This window comes from Primulina huaijiensis, chromosome 13 (genome assembly GCF_012295235.1).
Source record: "Primulina huaijiensis isolate GDHJ02 chromosome 13, ASM1229523v2, whole genome shotgun sequence".
In the NCBI taxonomy this organism is placed as follows: Eukaryota; Viridiplantae; Streptophyta; class Magnoliopsida; order Lamiales; family Gesneriaceae; genus Primulina; species Primulina huaijiensis.
In genome coordinates this window covers 9,737,667-9,756,027 of record NC_133318.1, presented here as the reverse complement: position 1 = coordinate 9,756,027, position 18,361 = coordinate 9,737,667, and the positions used below count along the sequence as shown (strand labels likewise).

The 18,361-nt window shown below is 38.7% G+C and overlaps 1 pseudogene; it reads left to right on the top strand.

The window, feature by feature from the left end:
• The window catches only part of LOC140991194 (uncharacterized), a 15,141-nt pseudogene extending 7,393 nt beyond the window's left edge, over positions 1 to 7,748 (top strand).
• The last annotated feature ends 10,613 nt before the right edge of the window (positions 7,749 to 18,361 follow it).

The following is an 18,361-nucleotide window of genomic DNA, read 5'->3' as shown; positions in this document are numbered from 1 at the left end:
AAAAAAAAAAGATCAGGAAAAAATATATAATAAGAACAACTAGATTTTGAATCAATGGATTTCCTATCTTTTGATTAGTTTGGCTCGTTTGTCTGTCTGCATTCTGTAAATCATTTTCCTGAGTATTTATCTGTATTCCAACTCCATGAGAGAAATCGTTCCCATAAATTGAAAAATTTATTAACCCGTGAGGATATGGAGTTGAGACTCTTACTAGGAATTTCTGAAGGTCATGTACATTTAACTACCTGAAAAAAAGCTTTGAATTGATCAGCTCATATTATTTCATAAATTATAATTATGATGATCTTGATATAACTTTGACAGTTTTCAAATTTAATTTAAACACTTGGATAATTCCGATTACATTTCTATTTAAATTAATCAATATGTTTTGTATTGCTATTAACGCTTAAATTGCTAGGGACTAGCAATAAGCTGGTTGGGGAGTGTGATAAATATAAAAATTTTACATTAATTAAATGTTTTATAATATAAATTTATAGTTTTTGTTTTATTAAATGTTTAAATATTATATGTTTTATAATAAATTGTATAAAAAAAATAAGTAGTTGTGTAATTATAAGTTTTTACTATTTTTACAGGTTCGATAAAACAAGAATAAACTTGGCGTTGCAAATGAGATTAAGATGATTCTTGGACCTGTAGAAAGTTGATGATAATATCTACAATATTGGTGACAAGCATGAGATAAAAATATTCTCACAATTGGGATCAAATTAAGCAACAAACAAAGTTACCAAAGGAGTGGTAGTTTTACCATACTACAGTATTTTGACCATATCTTTCAAACTACTTGGTCAAATGGTTAAAATAAAATACCACAATTCAAAAAACTCAATTATCCACATGTTTTATTTTATGTGGAGAAGCAAAATTGGATGGAAAGATTTTCAAAAGTCATGTGTATTAAAATATAATTTTCTTGGAACACCAATGAATACTTATGTGGTAAAAATAATATTTTATTTGTGGTTTTCTCCCCAAATTTGGCTCTAAATAGGGGTGCATTGTAATGAATTGAGATATCCCTCATTCTATGAATAAATCTTTGAGTTCATAATATTTCTCTCTTTATTTTTCCTTTATTTCATCATTTAAAAATAATTAGCATGTTAATTTCATATTCAAAGTTTTATACTTTGAATAATGAGTAGCTAACTTCCCAAGGTTGAGATGAAAAGGTGAAGCTCTTGGTATGATAATAAGGTTATTAAAAGGTAATAATCTATGTTTTATATTATTTAATCATTATTTATTGTTTATGTTATATTTATTTCTTTAAGCATTTTTATACCCTACTTATAAGTGGGAGTTTTGATTTATTGTTGCTATATGTTACACTAAATTCTTGGTACCATTTAAATGTTTGTTTGGTCTTACCAACCATTTAAAGTGGATGCCTTGATTTATTATATATCAATATATCATATTATTAATTTCTTGGTACCATTTAAATGTTAGTTTTGTTTTACCAACCATTTAAAGTGGGAACCTTGATTTAGTGTTTACAAATATATATAGCACAATAAATACTTGACAACATTTATAAGTTTTGATATATATTTTATACTTATAAGAAAATAGTATATAACATAATATAAATATGATTATTTAATATATTGGAACCATTTTATTAAGTGGATTTCAATAATGTTCATTAATGTTAACTTTATTAAAATATCAATAGTGGATCCTCTAATCTCAACTACTTAAATTAAAATTTGAACAATTAAAAATTACCATTTAAAGATTCAAACAATTAAAAGAAAAACAAAAAGACATTGTAGTGGAATTGTAATTACCGTAGCTTTCCTGTGGATACGATATCGGACTCACCGAATTATACTACTTACGGACAACCTGCTATTGGGAGTGCAACAATCAAAGTCACAACAATGTTTTTGTAAAGGGTTGCACTACTACTGATCTCGAGAAGCTCACGAAGTCACGTCTTCGGTGTGTAAGTTTTACATTCATGCATTTTATTTAAAGCCGGAATTATTTTAACTGCATGTTCTCATTAATTATTTTTACGTTTAGATTTTAATTGTTTAGTATTATTTACATTTAAATAAATTATGTAATTATGCATGTTTGTTACGTATGGGTTATATATGGAACAGTATGCCTCCTAGACGCCAGGTTGGACGCCCGAGAGGTGATGATGAGAGCCGTCATGAAGACGGTGAGGATCAAGGACAAGGGGGATTCGGACCTACACCCCCTCCACCTGATATGAATGCCCAGATGCTAGCTGGGATGAACCGGTTCTTCGCACAGTTTGCGGGAAACAATGCCGCAGCAGCAGCTAGACCGACAGGGACCGAAGCTATTTATGAGAGATTCATGAAGATGCGTCCTAAGGAGTTTTCAGGGACGACGGACCCCATGATTGCCGAGGGCTGGATCAAGTCCCTCGATGTTATCTTCGAGTTTATGGAGCTTGGAGATGCAGACAGAGTTCGTTGTGCCACCTACTTATTCGGAAGAGATGTCCGCTTATGGTGGGAAGGAGCATCAGTAGCCTTGAACTTGGCTACACTGAGTTGGGCGCGTTTTACGGAGGTATTCTACTCCAAATATTTTAATGAAGAAGTGCGCACCAGGTCGACGACGGAATTCATAAGCCTGAGGCAGGGAGATCTGACTGTTACGGAGTTCATCTGTAAGTTTGAGAGGGGTCGTCATTTTGTGTCCCTGATCGCGAATGATGCTAAAGCGAAGTTGATGCATTTCTTGGTGGGTCTACGGCCAATCTTGCGCCGTGATGTTAGGGTATCTGACCCTACTACTTATGAGGTCGCTGTCTCCAGAGCTCTAGCTGCAGAGCAGGATCAGCGGGATATCGAGAGAGACCGTCAGGGCAAGCGCCCAGTCCAGGTACCACACCGCCCTCCTCCTCAGCAGCAACAACAGCAGAATAAGAGGCCTTTCCACGGCCCACCCAGGAACAGGGGCCAGCAGCAACAGCAGCGGGGACGCGCAGTGCCTAAGCCTATGGAGCATCCGATATGTCCTAAATGCTCACGCCGCCATCCTAGAGTATGTATGTATGGCTCTGGGAAGTGTTACAAGTGCGGTAGACCAGACCATGTGCTAACGCAGTCCCCTCAGAGGAACCTGCCTACCCAAGGCAGGGTATTTGCTCTCCATGCAGCAGAGACGAACCCCGATACCATGCTTATGACAGGTTGAGATTTTGAACCTAGAATTACGATAGGGTTGCATGCTCTACTCATTATTATTTTTGGGAAATTCAGTTAGAAGAACTTTGGCCTATGCATGTCTATAAGCTTAGCTCTTGTGATTATAGGGTTCAGCATAGTGTTCTAACCTTTCAGGGAGAATTTTCATAGCTGGCTCAGCTACAAAAGTCTTGATAGATTCAGGGGCTACTCACTCGTTTATTTCAGAGGTCTTCGCTAATTTTCTCAAAGTTAAGACCATTGGGCTAGATGTAGCCTATTTAGTAGTACTGCCTTCGGGAGAGGAGATGACAGCTACCAATGTGATCCGAGACATAGATATTGAGCTTCATAGCAACCTCGTTTATGCGGATCTGATCGTATTGCCGATGCCAGAGTTTGACATCATATTAGGCATGGATTGGCTATTGCGGACAGAGTGTTATAGACTTCCAGCGGAGATCTGTTCTAGTCCGACCGCCTGGGATGACACAGTTCTTATTTGAGTCGGACAGGTACTTTCCTTTACCGCGCATTATACCTTGTGTCCAGGCTAGGAAGCTCATGTATAGAGGGTGTCGGGCATGTTTAGCAACTTTTGTATCCGTTCCTGAGGCACCCAGTCAGTCAGCCTCCGATGTTTCCATTGTCAGAGATTTCCTAGACGTTTTTCCTGATGACGTCTCTGGTATGCCACCCGAGAGAGAGGTGGAGTTTTCTATTGAACGTATGCCAGGTACGGTTCCGATCTCAAAAGCACCGTACCGACTAGCGCCGACAAAAATGGCAGAGCTGAAGAAGCAGATTCAGGAACTTCTCAACAAGGAGTTCATTCGCCCGAGTTTCTCACCATGGGGCGCACCAGTCTTGTTTGTGAAGAAGAAGGATGGATCCATGAGGCTATGTATTGACTACCGGGAGTTGAACAAGGTGACAGTGAAGAACAAGTACCCACTGCAGCAGATTGAGGATCTATTTGATCAGTTGCAAGGAGCTTCGGTATTCTCTCAGATTGATCTGCGTTCTGGTTATCACCAGTTGAGGGTGAAAGATACTGATGTTTCCAAGACTGCCTTCAGGACTCGTTATGGCCACTACGAGTTCCTTGTGATGCCGTTCGGTTTGACGAATGCGCCAGCGATCTTCATGGATCTCATGAATCGCGTATTTCAGCCGTATCTTGATCAGTTTTTGATAGTATTCATAGACGACATTCTCGTCTACTCGAAAAATCATGAGGAGCACGGCAGACATCTGACCACAGTGTTGCAGACCTTACAGAAGCATAAATTATTCGCAAAGTTCAGTAAATGAGAATTCTGGTTGGAGAAGGTGGCGTTCTTAGGCCACATTGTTTCTAGCAGTGGCATTGAGGTAGACCCAGCCAAAGTTGCAGCAGTCAGAGATTGGGTTGTGCCACAGAATGCATCTGAGATTCGCAGTTTTCTTGGCTTAGCAGGATATTATCGGAAGTTCATTCAGGGATTTTCTTCCATCTCAGTTCCACTCACAGCATTGACAAAGAAGAATGTGAAATTTGTGTGGAGCGATGAGTGCCAGAAGAGCTTCGATACTTTGAAGCGAGCTCTTATCTCAGCACCAGTTTTGGCCATGCCATCAGGGCCTGGAGATTTTGTCTTGTATACCGATGCTTCGAAGCTCGGTCTTGGCACAGTATTGATGCAGCATGGGAAGGTGATAGCATATGCTTCTCGTCAGTTGATGACTCATGAGAAGAATTACCCTACCCATGATCTAGAGTTGGCAGTCGTTGTTTTTGCCTTGAAGATCTGAAGGCATTATTTCTACGGGGAGAAGTGCCAGATCATTACCGACCATAAGAGCCTCAAGTATTTTTTTACGCAAAAAGAGCTGAATATGCGTCAGAGGCGATGGTTGGAGCTTGTGAAAGATTATGATTGTGACATTCGCTACCACCCGGGTGAAGCTAATGTAGTTGCGGATGCACTGAGCAGGAAAGTCGCAGTGATGGCTCGTTTGACGATTTAGAGACCTCTTCAGTCTGAGATGCAGAGGTTTGATCTAGAGACTTATCCTCGAGGTAGAGTTCCTCGTCTATCTACCTTTACTATTCAGTCCTCTCTCCTAGACCGTATTCTCAGTGGTCAGTCAGCAGATGAGCAGTTGGCAAAGTGGAAGCAGAGAGATGAGGCCAAGGGCAGTGTCTAGTATTCAGTTAGTGATGGTATTGTGAGATACCGGGACATGATATGGGTTCCTAGCAGTGATTCTATCTGAGCAGATATTCTATCAGAGGCCCATATGTCACCGTACTATATTCATCCAGGGAGTACGAAGATGTACAAAGACCTGTAGTTATTGTACTGGTGGCAAGGAATGAAGAAGGATATCAGACGCTTTGTATCCGAGTGTCTTACTTGTCAGTTAGTGAAGGCAAAGCATCAGAGGCCAGAAGGTTTGCTCAAGCCTCTTCCTATTCCCGAGTGGAAGTAGGAGAATGTTACCATGGACTTCATGACCGTTTTGCCGAAGTAAGTCAGAAGATCAAACGCCATCTGGGTGATTGTTGATCGTCTTACCAAATCAGCGCACTTCTTGCCTATTAAGACGACTTTCACCATGATTCAGTATGCAGAGTTGTATATCCGAGAGATAGTCCGACTTCATGGTATTCCAGTTTCTATCGTGACTGACAGAGACCCCAGATTTACTTCCTCATTTTGGAAGAGTTTGCATTCGACGATGGGTACGAAGTTGTTGTTTAGCACAGCTTTCCACCCTCAGACAGAGGGGCAGTCAGAACGAGTTATTCAGATTTTGGAGGATCTCCTCCGTGCTTGTGTTATTGATTTCTCCGGGACTCCCTCAAACTTGCCATTAGTGAAGTTCGCCTATAACAACAACTTTCAGTCGTCTATAGGAATGGCTCCGTATGAAGCACTGTATGGTCGCAAGTGCAGATCTCCTATTCGTTGGGATGAAGTAGGAGAGAGAGCAGAGTTGGGTCCAGAGATTATTCAGCAGACTGTCGATGTAGTAGCCCAGATCCGTGACAGGATGAGGACTGCTCAGAGTCGACAGAAGAGTTATGCGGACCAGTGGAGGAGAGATTTATAGTTCGCCGTGGGCGACCATGTCTTTGTGAAAGTGGCACCTATGAAGGGTGTCATGCGATTTGGGAAGAAAGGGAAGCTCAGTCCGAGATTCATTGGACCATTTGAGATCCTCGACAGGGTTGGGACGCTAGCTTATCGTGTTGCTCTTCCGCCGAATCTGGCCGGAGTACACAATGTGTTCCATGTCTCCATGCTGAGGAAGTATATGGCAAATCCTTCGCATGTCTTGAATTTTGAGCCATTGCAGCTTACTCCGAACCTGTCTTATGAGGAGAGACCAGTGCAGATCCTAGACAGACAGGAAAAGAAGCTTCGGAACAAGCTGGTTAAGCGAGTTAAAGTCAAGTGGCTTAACCATTCAGAGGAGGAAGCTACGTGGGAGTCTGAGCCAGAGATGAGGAGTCGGTATCCCGAGTTATTCGGTGAGTTTTAATTTCGAGGACGAAATTTCTGTTAAGGGGGAGAGAATTGTAGAACCAGTAAATCAGACTACGTATAAGCCATGCATAATTCTAGTATTTAAATTAAAATGAATTTTATTGCATGAGTATTTAAATTCTTTTCTTTAAATTTAATTATTCCATGCAGTAGTTTAGTTGCTATCCTTTCAGTTAATAAAGTGAGGCCGGACTGGAGTAGGAGTATTGAGATAAAATTTAATATTAAGAAAACATTCCCAGAATTTATTTTAGATAAATAAAAAGTTAATTTAATGTAAAAGAAGGTTTAAGGAATTATTTAAGTAATTTAAAGATTTAGCCATGCATGCAATATAATGTTATTCAATAATTAATTTCTTAAGTCACTAAAATATTTAATGGGTAGATAAAACTCTAAAGATTTAAAATACAATATTTAACAATATTTTTCATCCCATTTTTTACCAAGATTTTGGCCACTACACATTTAGGTTAGAAATATTTATCTACTCTCCATTTTATTATCTTTTCTTAATCCTTTCATGGCATAGATAATTCCTTCAATTTAATTCATCAATAATTATTAATTAAGCAATATCCCCCCCCCCCCCACACATTTTAAACTCAAACTTTCTGCCATCACCATTTAAATATTTAAAAATATTTGACAACCTATTTATTTAATATCTTTCCCTATCGAATTCATGATAGATAATTTCCTAAATTCTATTCATCACTAATTAATATTTAAACAATATTCCTACCCAATTTTAATAGTATTTTTTGGTCATCACAATTTAAAAGATTTAAATTTTTGCTTTGACAACTCAATCTTGATTCTTTTCCATATCCATTTCTTGGTAGATAATTCCCTCAATTTAAATCCTCATTTAATTAATAACTAAGCCATTTCCCACCCACATTTTTGATGATAAAAATCGTCCACCCCTCTTTTTAAAAGATTTAATTTTGATTTACAACTCATTCCTTGTTATCTTCACTTAATCTCTTTTTCTAGGTAGATATTCTCCCCACTTTTAAATAACCAACAAATAATTAATTAAGCAATATTTCTCCATTGTTCCTAGACCTAAATATCGACCAAGTGCACCCTAGAATTATCCCTCAAAATCTTTTGATATTAAACCATTTCCTTATCTCACAAACTAGAAGATAGAAAGATTCATTTTACCATTCAAATTTCCATTTATTTTGTAGACTTCCCTTCATTTCTTCTAGCCTTCTCCCCCTCCATTATTCCGAAAATTTCAGAGCACAATTGAGAGGAAAAATCATGGGAAGCTAGGGAGAAATAAGAGAGAAAAAATAGAAAACAAGAGAAGCCACTCCGTCTCCGTCGCGCCGCGTCGTCGTAATCGTTTGTTTTCTTTCAAAACAAACCAAGGCATGTCTATATTCTTCTTTCACTCTTCAATCAAGCCATATTAATATTTTGAAACATCATACTCATGATTTTTATTAAGCAAAAACCGAAATACACAAAGAATTTCAGAAAAGAAGAACATGCAGAATTCGGTCCTCCCCTTGTGCTCTCACGGTTGAACTTGTTTGTGTCGCAGGTGGTTGGCTCGTGTCCGGGCTCCCAAGGCTGCACCTATACACGTACTAGGGTGTGTCAAGACCATGTTGGTGCATTAGTTCAAGCCCCATGCATGCTGGAATTGAGAAAATACAGCAACACTTCCATGGAGTCATTTTGATTCTCGAAATTTCAGTTGCTGTCAAGAGGGTGATGTTTCTGATCTTGGCTGACCTAGGGGCTATAGCCATGGTTAGAACATCTCCTTGTTATGTCTACGACGAGACCAAGTCAGCCTTTCAAGGCTTGGTCCATATTTGCATCAAATTTTAAAACAAAAACAAGAACAACCCTTCGGCCCCTTCATTTTTCTGCATGTATAGTTTCAGCTTTGTGGTGTTGGTGTGGATCTTGGTTAGCTTCTTAGCCCTTAGCCATTGTGCATACCATACCCCTTGATGTCTATATCATTCCATGGTCAATCAAATGGCCACTGGAAAGGTCCATGACAGCAAACGAAGCAAATCTCCCCACACGCGCAGATTTGGCTCTCGGATGCAAGTGTCGGTTAGTCCAGGGTGTTGTTTGGATTGTGGCTGGCATAGGGCCCTTATCCATGGTTCAAACCATACCTTAGGGTGTTGGTAAGAGGCTCTGGTTGGTGGTTCAAGCTCTAATGGCCATTAGCCTCGAAAATGACGCAAGGAAACGAAAGCGCTGCTGCTGTATTTTTGGACAGCAAGTTGGTGCTTTGGTTCAGAGGCTCGTTTGAGTTCTTGGTTGGCTTTTAACCTATGGTCTTGGACTGGACAGTACCTCATCATGTTAGGAAGGTCATGTTTTTGGCCGTTTGTGATTCGGTTAAGCTTAGTGGTCGTACGAGAATTTACGGTGCAATGTGCCAAAGTGACTCTCGACAGAGCGTTTCATGTTTTGGCCTCCATTCCACAAAATTTCGAGTACTGTGATTTTAGGAACATTATTTCATCATTTTTGGTGTATTTTAATCATGACTAAATGATGGTTCGGTATTGGTTCGGGTTGGCTCGGAGTCATGATTAAATACTAAGTCAGTAGGCGTAATTGTCTCGTTTTTGGATTCAATTATAAAGTTTGGTCAAGTAAATCATTTGCATATTTTTCATGACATAATTATGTCGCAGCAAGCCTGGAAACGGTCCAAACCTTACGATAAAATTAATACAGGATATTTAATTACGTTATTTTATCATATATTTCCAGTCGCTAATACATATGATTTCCGTCGCTAATGTTTTACGTAAAATAAAAAAAATTACTTTTTTAATTTAATAAATCTAACAAAAAACCTTAAAATTTTATTAAACTAATAATAATATTTATAATCTTAACACTTAGAATTGAAACGAAATAAAAAATTTGAAAGACAGAAGAATTGAAACGAAAGTGAGGGAGAAAAAAATTTAGTGTGGGTAAAAAGTGACTGAGGACGCGGATATTTGTAGATAAATTGCGACGGTTTTTGTTTAAACCATCGCTATTAGCGACTTTTATGGCTTAAACTGTTGCTATTAGCGACAACTTTTATTAAACTGTCGCTATTAGTGACGGTTAAGCTAAAGCCGTCGCTATTAGCGACAGATATTAAATAAAACCGTTGCAATTTTTAAATTAGCGACGGTTTTTACAGTCGCTAATTTAAAATTACGACGGTTTTATTTAAACCGTCGCTAAATATAGCGACGGTTCAACCGTCGCTATATTTAGCGACGGTAATAGCAAATTTAAACGCTAAATATAGCGACAGTTTTTGTTAAAATCGTTGCTAATTTTAAATTATTGACGGTTTTATGAAACTGTCGATACTAAACGATTTTTTTACAAAAAATTAGAATTACAACAACAGTTTTTCAAAAACCGTTGTTGTTAACCAAATAAAGCACAAAAAAACGACAGCATTTTAAAAAACCGTTGTCGTAGTTCTAAAATAACCAATTGAAAGACAACGGTTTACACAAACTGTTGTCTTTGACCCTTGACAAAAACACATATAAACAACGGTTTTTAAAAAACTGTTGTCGTAGTCCAAAAAAACACGCTCATAGACAACAGTTTTTAAAAATCGTTGTCGTAGCCTAAAAAAACGCTAATAGACAACGGTTGTTAAAACCGTTGTTGTAGCAAAAAAAAACTATATTAGACAATGGTTTTTAAAAACCGTTGTTGTAGCGCAAAAAAAAAACGCTCATAGACAACGGTTTTTAAACACCGTTGTCATAGACACATCAAAGACAACAGTTTTTAAAAAATCGTTGTCTATAAGCAGGTTTTTTAGGCTACGACAATGGTTTTTATTAAAACTGTTGTTAAAAGAAAAAACACAATGGTTTTGATAAAAACTGTTGTCGTAGGAGTGTTGTTGATGATATTTTTTCTTGTAGTGCCAAAACAAAATCCATAGATATGTCAATCAAAGGTTCACTAGGGACCGGAAGTGGTGTATATAATCCATGTGGTTGTGTTCTAGACTTAGCTTGCCTACAAGTTATGCACCTATCACAAACTCACTCAACATCACGTTTCATATGTGGCCAATAAAAATGTTTATGCAATGAACTTAAAGTTTTAGTCACATCAAAATGCCCCATCACACCACCCCCATGTGCTTATCTAACAAGTAATTCACGAATGGATGATTAAGGTTTGCACAACCTATCTTCTCTAAACAAAAAACCATTATGCAAATAGAATTTTTCATGTAGACCATGCATACAAGTTTCAAACACGTCCTTAAAATCCTCATCTAGCATATATAACTCTTTCACATGCTCAAACCCCAAAAATTTTGACTCCAAGGTAGAGATTAGTACGTACCTCCGTGATAGTGCGTCGGCCACTACATTTTCCTTACCTTGTTTGTACATGATGATGTATAGGAATGTCTCTATGAATGCCACACACTTGGCATGCCGCTTGTTCAGCTTCTGTTTCCTCTTAAGGTTCTTTAGGTATTCATGATCCGTATGAATCACAAACTCCCTAGGCCTCAACTAGTGCTGCCACGTTTCAAAAGTCCTCACAAGCGCATAGAGTTCCTTGTCATACGTCGGATAGTTCAGCACTGCCCCATTGAGCTTCTCGCTAAATAATGCCACCGGCAGTCCTCCTTGCATCAAAACTCCACAAACACCTACACCTGAAGCATCACATTCAATTTCAAAAGTATTAGCAAAGTCAGGCAAAACAAGTGAAGGAGCATGAATTAATTTTTGCTTAATCATATTAAAAGACTTCTCTTGCTCCTCGCCCCAATGGAATGGGACGTTCTTCTTTATCATCGCCGTCATGGGTGCTGCCAGAGTGCTAAAATCCTTTACAAACCTCCTATAGAAGCTTGCAAGACCATGAAAACTTAGGACTTGACCAACAGTAGTAGGCGTTGGCCAATCTCGAATAGCACTTACCTTGTCTTCATCCACTTGTATGCCCTGTGAACTTACAACAAAACAAAGAAAGACAAGTTTGCTTGTACAAAAATCACATTTCCTTAAGTTAGCATATTAATTTTCATCCCTTAGTGTGATTAGCACATGTCTCAAGTGATTAACATGCTCTTCTAAAATTTTGCTATACACTAGGATATCATCAAAGTGGACTACAACAAATTTCCCTATGTGTGCACGCAAAACATGGTTCATTAACCTCATAAAGGTTCAGGAGCGTTAGTTAAGCCGAAAGGCATTACCATCCACTCATATAACCCATATTCGGTTTTAAATGCAGTTTTCCACTCATCACATTCCCTCATCCTAATTTTGTGATAACCACTCATCAAATCAATTTTGCTAAAGATACAAGCACCATGCAATTCATCTAACATATCATCTAGTCTAGGTATGGGATGCCTATACTTAATGGTTACGTTATTGATTGCCCTACAATCTACACACATACGCCATGAGCCATCTTTCTTAGGAACTAACAAAACAGGAACAACACAAGGAAACATGGACTCACACACAAAACCCCTATCTAACAACTCACTTACCGGCCGTTGGAGCTCCTTAGTCTCCTCCGGATTGCTTCTATAAGTTGGACGATTGGGTAATGCACTTCCGGGCACAAAGTCAATTTGATGCTCAATCCCCCTCAATGGTGGTAGTCCTTGAGGCAGCTCCTCTAGAATTATATCGTCAAACGCTTGCAAAAGTGAAACAACTATGCTCGGAAGGGACCCTACTATATCACTTGTGTTAAGGAGGATCTCTTTGTAAAGAATCAACAAAAGTGGTTCATGTGTGTGCAACATATGTTTTAACTCACTCTTTTGGGCCATATATGTTTTTTTACTTGGCCTCTTTCCTCTCATTTTCTTTCCCTTCATTTTCTTTCTTCTCTTTTTTCTTTTGTATGGTCGTCTCACTCTTTTGATCACTCATTTTTTCAGCCATCTCATCTTTTCTTTCAAAGGCCATCTCACTTTTTTTTCCACTCTTTTTTTTGGCCTCATCTCTCTTTTTTTTTTTCAATTGGTCCTCCAACACTTGCATTGGGGACATATGAAGTAATACAATGGATTTATTCTTCAATACAAATGAATACCTATTATTGAACCCATCATGTGTCACTCGCCTATCATATTGCCACAACCTCCCCAACATGATATGACAAGCATGCATTGGCACTACATCACATAAGACCTCATCAATATACTTCCCAATCGAAACAGAAACCAATACTTGTTTGTTCACCTTCACCTCCGCACAATCATTCAACCATTGAAGCCTATAAGGTTGATGGTGCTTTAACGTAGGCAAACCCAATTTTTCTACCATTTCACTACTAGCCACATTGGTGCAACTTCCCCCATCTATGATAAGATTGCAAACCTTGCTACTCACAAAACATCTAGTATGGAACAATTTTTCCCTTTGGTTAGTCTCCTCCTCCTTGACTTGAGCACTAATGATCCACTTAGTCACTAGTGCTTCACCTACAACCGCCTCATATCCCTCATCAGGATCCTCTAACGCAGGGGCATCTCATCATCATCACCCTCGTCATCATCCTCACTGTGAGACTCATACTCACCATAACCATTCAAAATCATCACCCTCTTATTAGGACATTGGCTAACAATATGACCCACCCCTTGACACCTAAAACATTTAATATCCCTAGAACGATTCAGAGGAGTTTCAGATTTACCTTGCACTCCTTGTTTAGGCATTTCTTGCTTGGTCTCGATATTGGGCTTGGTCACCAACTTACTATTATCACGTTTTGCCACATTTGGTCGCCAAGAAGATGACGAACCCCCAGTTTGGTTGGTGCGGCCAACTCCTCACCTCTTGAGTTGTTGCTCCACCTTTATGGCAATTTGCACCATCTCGTCTAGATCCAAGTAGTGCCTAAGCTCCACTTGATCTTGAATCTCCCTGTTCAAACCTCAAAGAAAACGTGACAAGGTTGCCTCACTATCTTCCTCTATGTTTGCCCTAATCATGACTACTTTCATCTCTTTATAGTAGTCCTCAACACTCTTTACTCCTTGCCTCAAAGTTTGTAGCCTCTTAAACATCTCTAGATAATAGTGATTGGGCACAAACATCTTCCTCATGACACTCTTCATCTCATCACAAGTTTCAATGGGTCTCTCATTATATCTCCTCGTAGTGGTCACTAATTGATCCTACCAAATGAGAGCATAGTCTAGAAAGTCAACCACCGCCAACCTAACATTCTTTGTTCGGAGTAGTGGTGACATTCAAACACAAACTCTACCCTCTTTTCCCATTCTAAATATGCCTCCGGGTCAGATTTTCCATGGAATGATGGAACTTTCATCTTAATACTACCCATATTACCATCCTCCCTATTCTCATCATTGTACCTACACCGTTCGGCTCCTCTTTTTCCTCTCCCAAATCCTCTACCTCTTCCATTCCTACCCCAATTCTCATTTTTGGCTCTCCTCGTCTACTGCCAAATCATATTTCTCATCTTCTCCTCCTCTACCCACATCTTTAGGCTTATACTTACTCCCACTAGCACTAACTTCAAGCTTATCCAACCTCTCATGTAAGGACTCCAACTCGATCGTCAACTTCTTACTAAAATGACCGAATAATGCCTCCATTTGTACCTTAGACAACCCCTGGTTCGAATTATCTCCTACCTCCCTCTCCATTTACTTTCGGACTTGTACCTGCAAAAAAACGTTAGTAGAAATAACGCTCGCACTCGTCTCTCCTCTCTATTTTTTTTCTAACTACAAATACTCACCGATAACTCCAAAGAAATAACGCTCGCACTCAAGTGTTTCACTCGAATTTGATAGTTCTCTCGAAAGTATTCTCAGGCTTTGTATTTGTGTATATCAAACAATCAAGTTCAAACCCGTGAACAATTGTGATCGACTCACTTGAACTGCGTAGATAAGAAATTTGAAAAGAAAATAATAAATTTTTTTTTTGATTGTGAGGCACTTGAGTATAACTCACAATAGATAATAAAACAAAATACCAAAAAGAAATAATGGTGAATTTTCGGATTTTTTGCATTTTTTTTTTTGGCCGAGTAAAACTCGAAAATCCCAACAAAAAAAATATCACCAAAATTTCAGAAACTAATAAAGAACGATAGAACAAAAAGCTGATCTGAAAAAGGAACGAAAGGATAAACAGATCTGATAATAGAACGAGATAATCTAACGATAAACTTACTTAAATCAAAGGAAGCTAAAGATCTTATACCAAATGATATGAATCCTCGTACGAACGAAAAGCAAACACGAATAATCGAACTGCACCCTCAATTCAATAACGTTAAAAGGATTCTTGTTGTGTCCCGATCTTTTTAGTCAAGTGTGTGCATGATTTTCACCTCTAAACTATGAAAATTTTAGCAATAAATAATCACAAAGAAAACAACCGAAAACTCGAACGAACCTTCAAAGAACAAGCCTAAGACAATCCGCACAAGAACGATCGACAAACGCCACAAAGCTTAAACTTTGATAAGTTTTATTTTAAATGCAAAGCAAGAATCTTTTGGGTTTTTTGAGAGAAAACTCAAGAACAATCAATTAATATTCAATAATCTAAAAATTGTGTCAAAATTCGTCCAAATATTGATTACAAATTCAAAAGATATCAAAAGATAAGCTACCAAATTTTCTAGTGCTAAAAATAAAGAAATAATATATTTTCCCGCAGGCCGAGCAGCGCCGCGGCGCTGAAGTTTTGTCTAATGTAGAGCCTAGGCGCCAGTCTAGGCGCTAGAGCTTCGAACTGTCTAGCGCCTAGGCGCTAGACAAAATGTCTAGCGCTGCGCCGCTTGATGCTGGCGCTGTGGAGCTTGTTCATCCCTATTGTTCCACACTTAATGACATTCATTTGGCCTCTAAGGTCACTCCCATTCATTATGACTCCTTCTAGGCTCGGCACCTGCTCCCCGGTTGCTTACGAGACCGTTCAATCCTTCCTTGAATTTCTTCATTTGCCTCCTCGTGATTGGTCCCTCCGGCAACTCTAAAGGATCATATGCCTTCCTCGGATCTTGGCCCTCCTTGATCGCATCTATACCTCAAAAACATAAACATTTTTCCTTGCACGTCGAACATACTTACATGGCGTTGAGGGATTCGTTGGATCTCGTCTGGGCTACTGCTGCACATAGTAACGCATTATCAAGTTCTTAATTTTCATAACATAGACGTACTACTCGTACTCAACCACGAAGTAATTAAATGGCTTATACCATTCTAGAGCACTCGGGACTTGACCTCGTTTAATCATACTAAACCATGACATCAACCCCCGAAACAAACCCTAAAATGATGTGTGAACATTTCCCAAATCATAGAATATATGAGCCTAAAATAGTTGTTTAAAAATCATGGACAAGCGCTTGGCAGCGCCGTGGCGCTAGCAGGGCCGTACCACTAGCGCTGCGGCACCACAAGGGCGCTGCGGCGCTCCCTGCAGAGCGCTACGGCGCTAACCCTATGCACAACCAACACAAAAATACGCATTTTTGATGAAATTTCTATGCCACGCTCAACCGACTCAAACCGATGCGACGAGACTCATCCTAGGATGCTATGACAATGATTAAAACTCACACAAACGTCCCAAAACAATGACACACAATATACAACGCAACACAATCCCATAACACGAACTTTCGACACAAAATGCTTCCTACGACTTCTAATGCAACCAAATGCTTAATGACACGAACGAATCACCAATATATATCTAAACACCATACCCAATATCCTTAAATGCAGCAGTGATCACCCGACGGTTCTCAACGAAGCCTACAACAAACAATTCTCAAGAACACGTAAAGAACACGTTTTCATAATATCGCAGTTTGAGCAGTCACATGAAAATAATCATAATTCAGACGTTTCTTGTCCAAAAATTACGAATTTACTGTCAAATCGAAGGTATTGAAAAGTACTACGTTTTATATGTTGAACGTTTGTCCAGAAAATCAACCGAAATTTCACAGTTATAAAAATGACCGCACACTCGATTTTTAAGTTCTAAAAATCGTTTTAAAATTGATCCAACCATTTTTGCTCAAACTTTGCACAAACTACATGAATTTTTTACGCATAAACAACATCAAATCATATAATATGACAAGATCGATGCAAAAACAAAAGATTATACATGCTTTTGAACTTTAAAACTCACGAAACAACGATACTGAAGCGGAGAGATGCGAGGGTTGATCCGAGACGATTTGTGGCACTTTTCTTACAACAAAACTAGCGTGAATCTCATAAAATTGTAGGGGATGGGGTGATATGGAGGCTGCTGAAAAGGAGCACTCAAGAACCCTATAATTTCTACTCTCAAAAAAAGAAAATGAATGGGAAGCAGTAGGTGTGTGTATATGCGTGTACGTGTGTGTGAGTTAGTGTAACACGTGTGTGCGGGTGTTTTTAGATAATTAGGGGAATAAATTTTGATTAATTAATAATTAAAAAGCTAATTAAATGTTAATCTCCCACTAATTAATCAAAAATCCTCTAATTAAAATAAAATACACAAGTGTTAAAATTTTGAAAGTTGAAAATCTTAATATCACTTAATAATTAAATTAGACTTTTTAAAATGCTAAAAACTTAATAAATAATTTAAAATGCCACTTTCTTGACTTGAAATAAAATACCACATTTTAAAATCGCCTAAATCGTCGTCGGTCTCCTTTCCTTGATCCCGCATCGAATATTCGCCTGAAACATGAAACTCAAGAAAACATTTTAACGTGCATCAAATAAACATAAATAATTTAAAATAATTCAAATCATAAGTCATGCACCGTTAAAATCATTTTAAACTTAAATATATAATTTAACAGTTTAAATAAATGCATGGGTTTTACGTGCACTGATTTTGGCCTCCTCCACTGATTGATTCAGTCACCGGACTTTGACCAACTTGGTCACTTTGTTCCGAAGTCTCCGCTACTGTCTGTCTAGGATTTGGACGGGTCTTTCCTCATACGACAGATCTAGAGCCAACTGCAACAACTCAAAACTCAAGACATGCAAAAGATTTGCTATATACTTCCTCAGCATCGAGACGTGGAATACTTTGTGTACTCCGGCCAAATTCGGCGGTATGGCTACACGATAAGCTAGTGTCCCAATTCTGTCCAGAATTTCGAATGGCCCAATAAATCTCGGACTCAGCTTGCCTCTCTTTCCAAACCTCATAACACTCTTCATAGGTTCTATCTTCACGAATACGTGATCTCCTACGGCAAACTCAAGATCTCTTCTTCTCTTGTCAGCATAACTCTTTTGACGACTCTGGGCGGTCTTCATCCTCTCTCGGATCTTGACCACCACATGTGCACTCTGCTGAACAATCTCTGGGCCAAGTTCTGATCTCTCACCGACTTCATCCCAATGAATCGGCGATCTGCACTTCCTTCCATACAGTGCCTCGTAAGGAGTCATACCCATGGATGATTGGAAACTGTTGTTGTAGATAAACTCCACTAGAGGTAGCTTTGATTTCAAATTCCCATGGAAATCGATCACACAAGCTTGCAACAAATCGTCCAAAATCCGAATCACTCGCTCGGACTGAC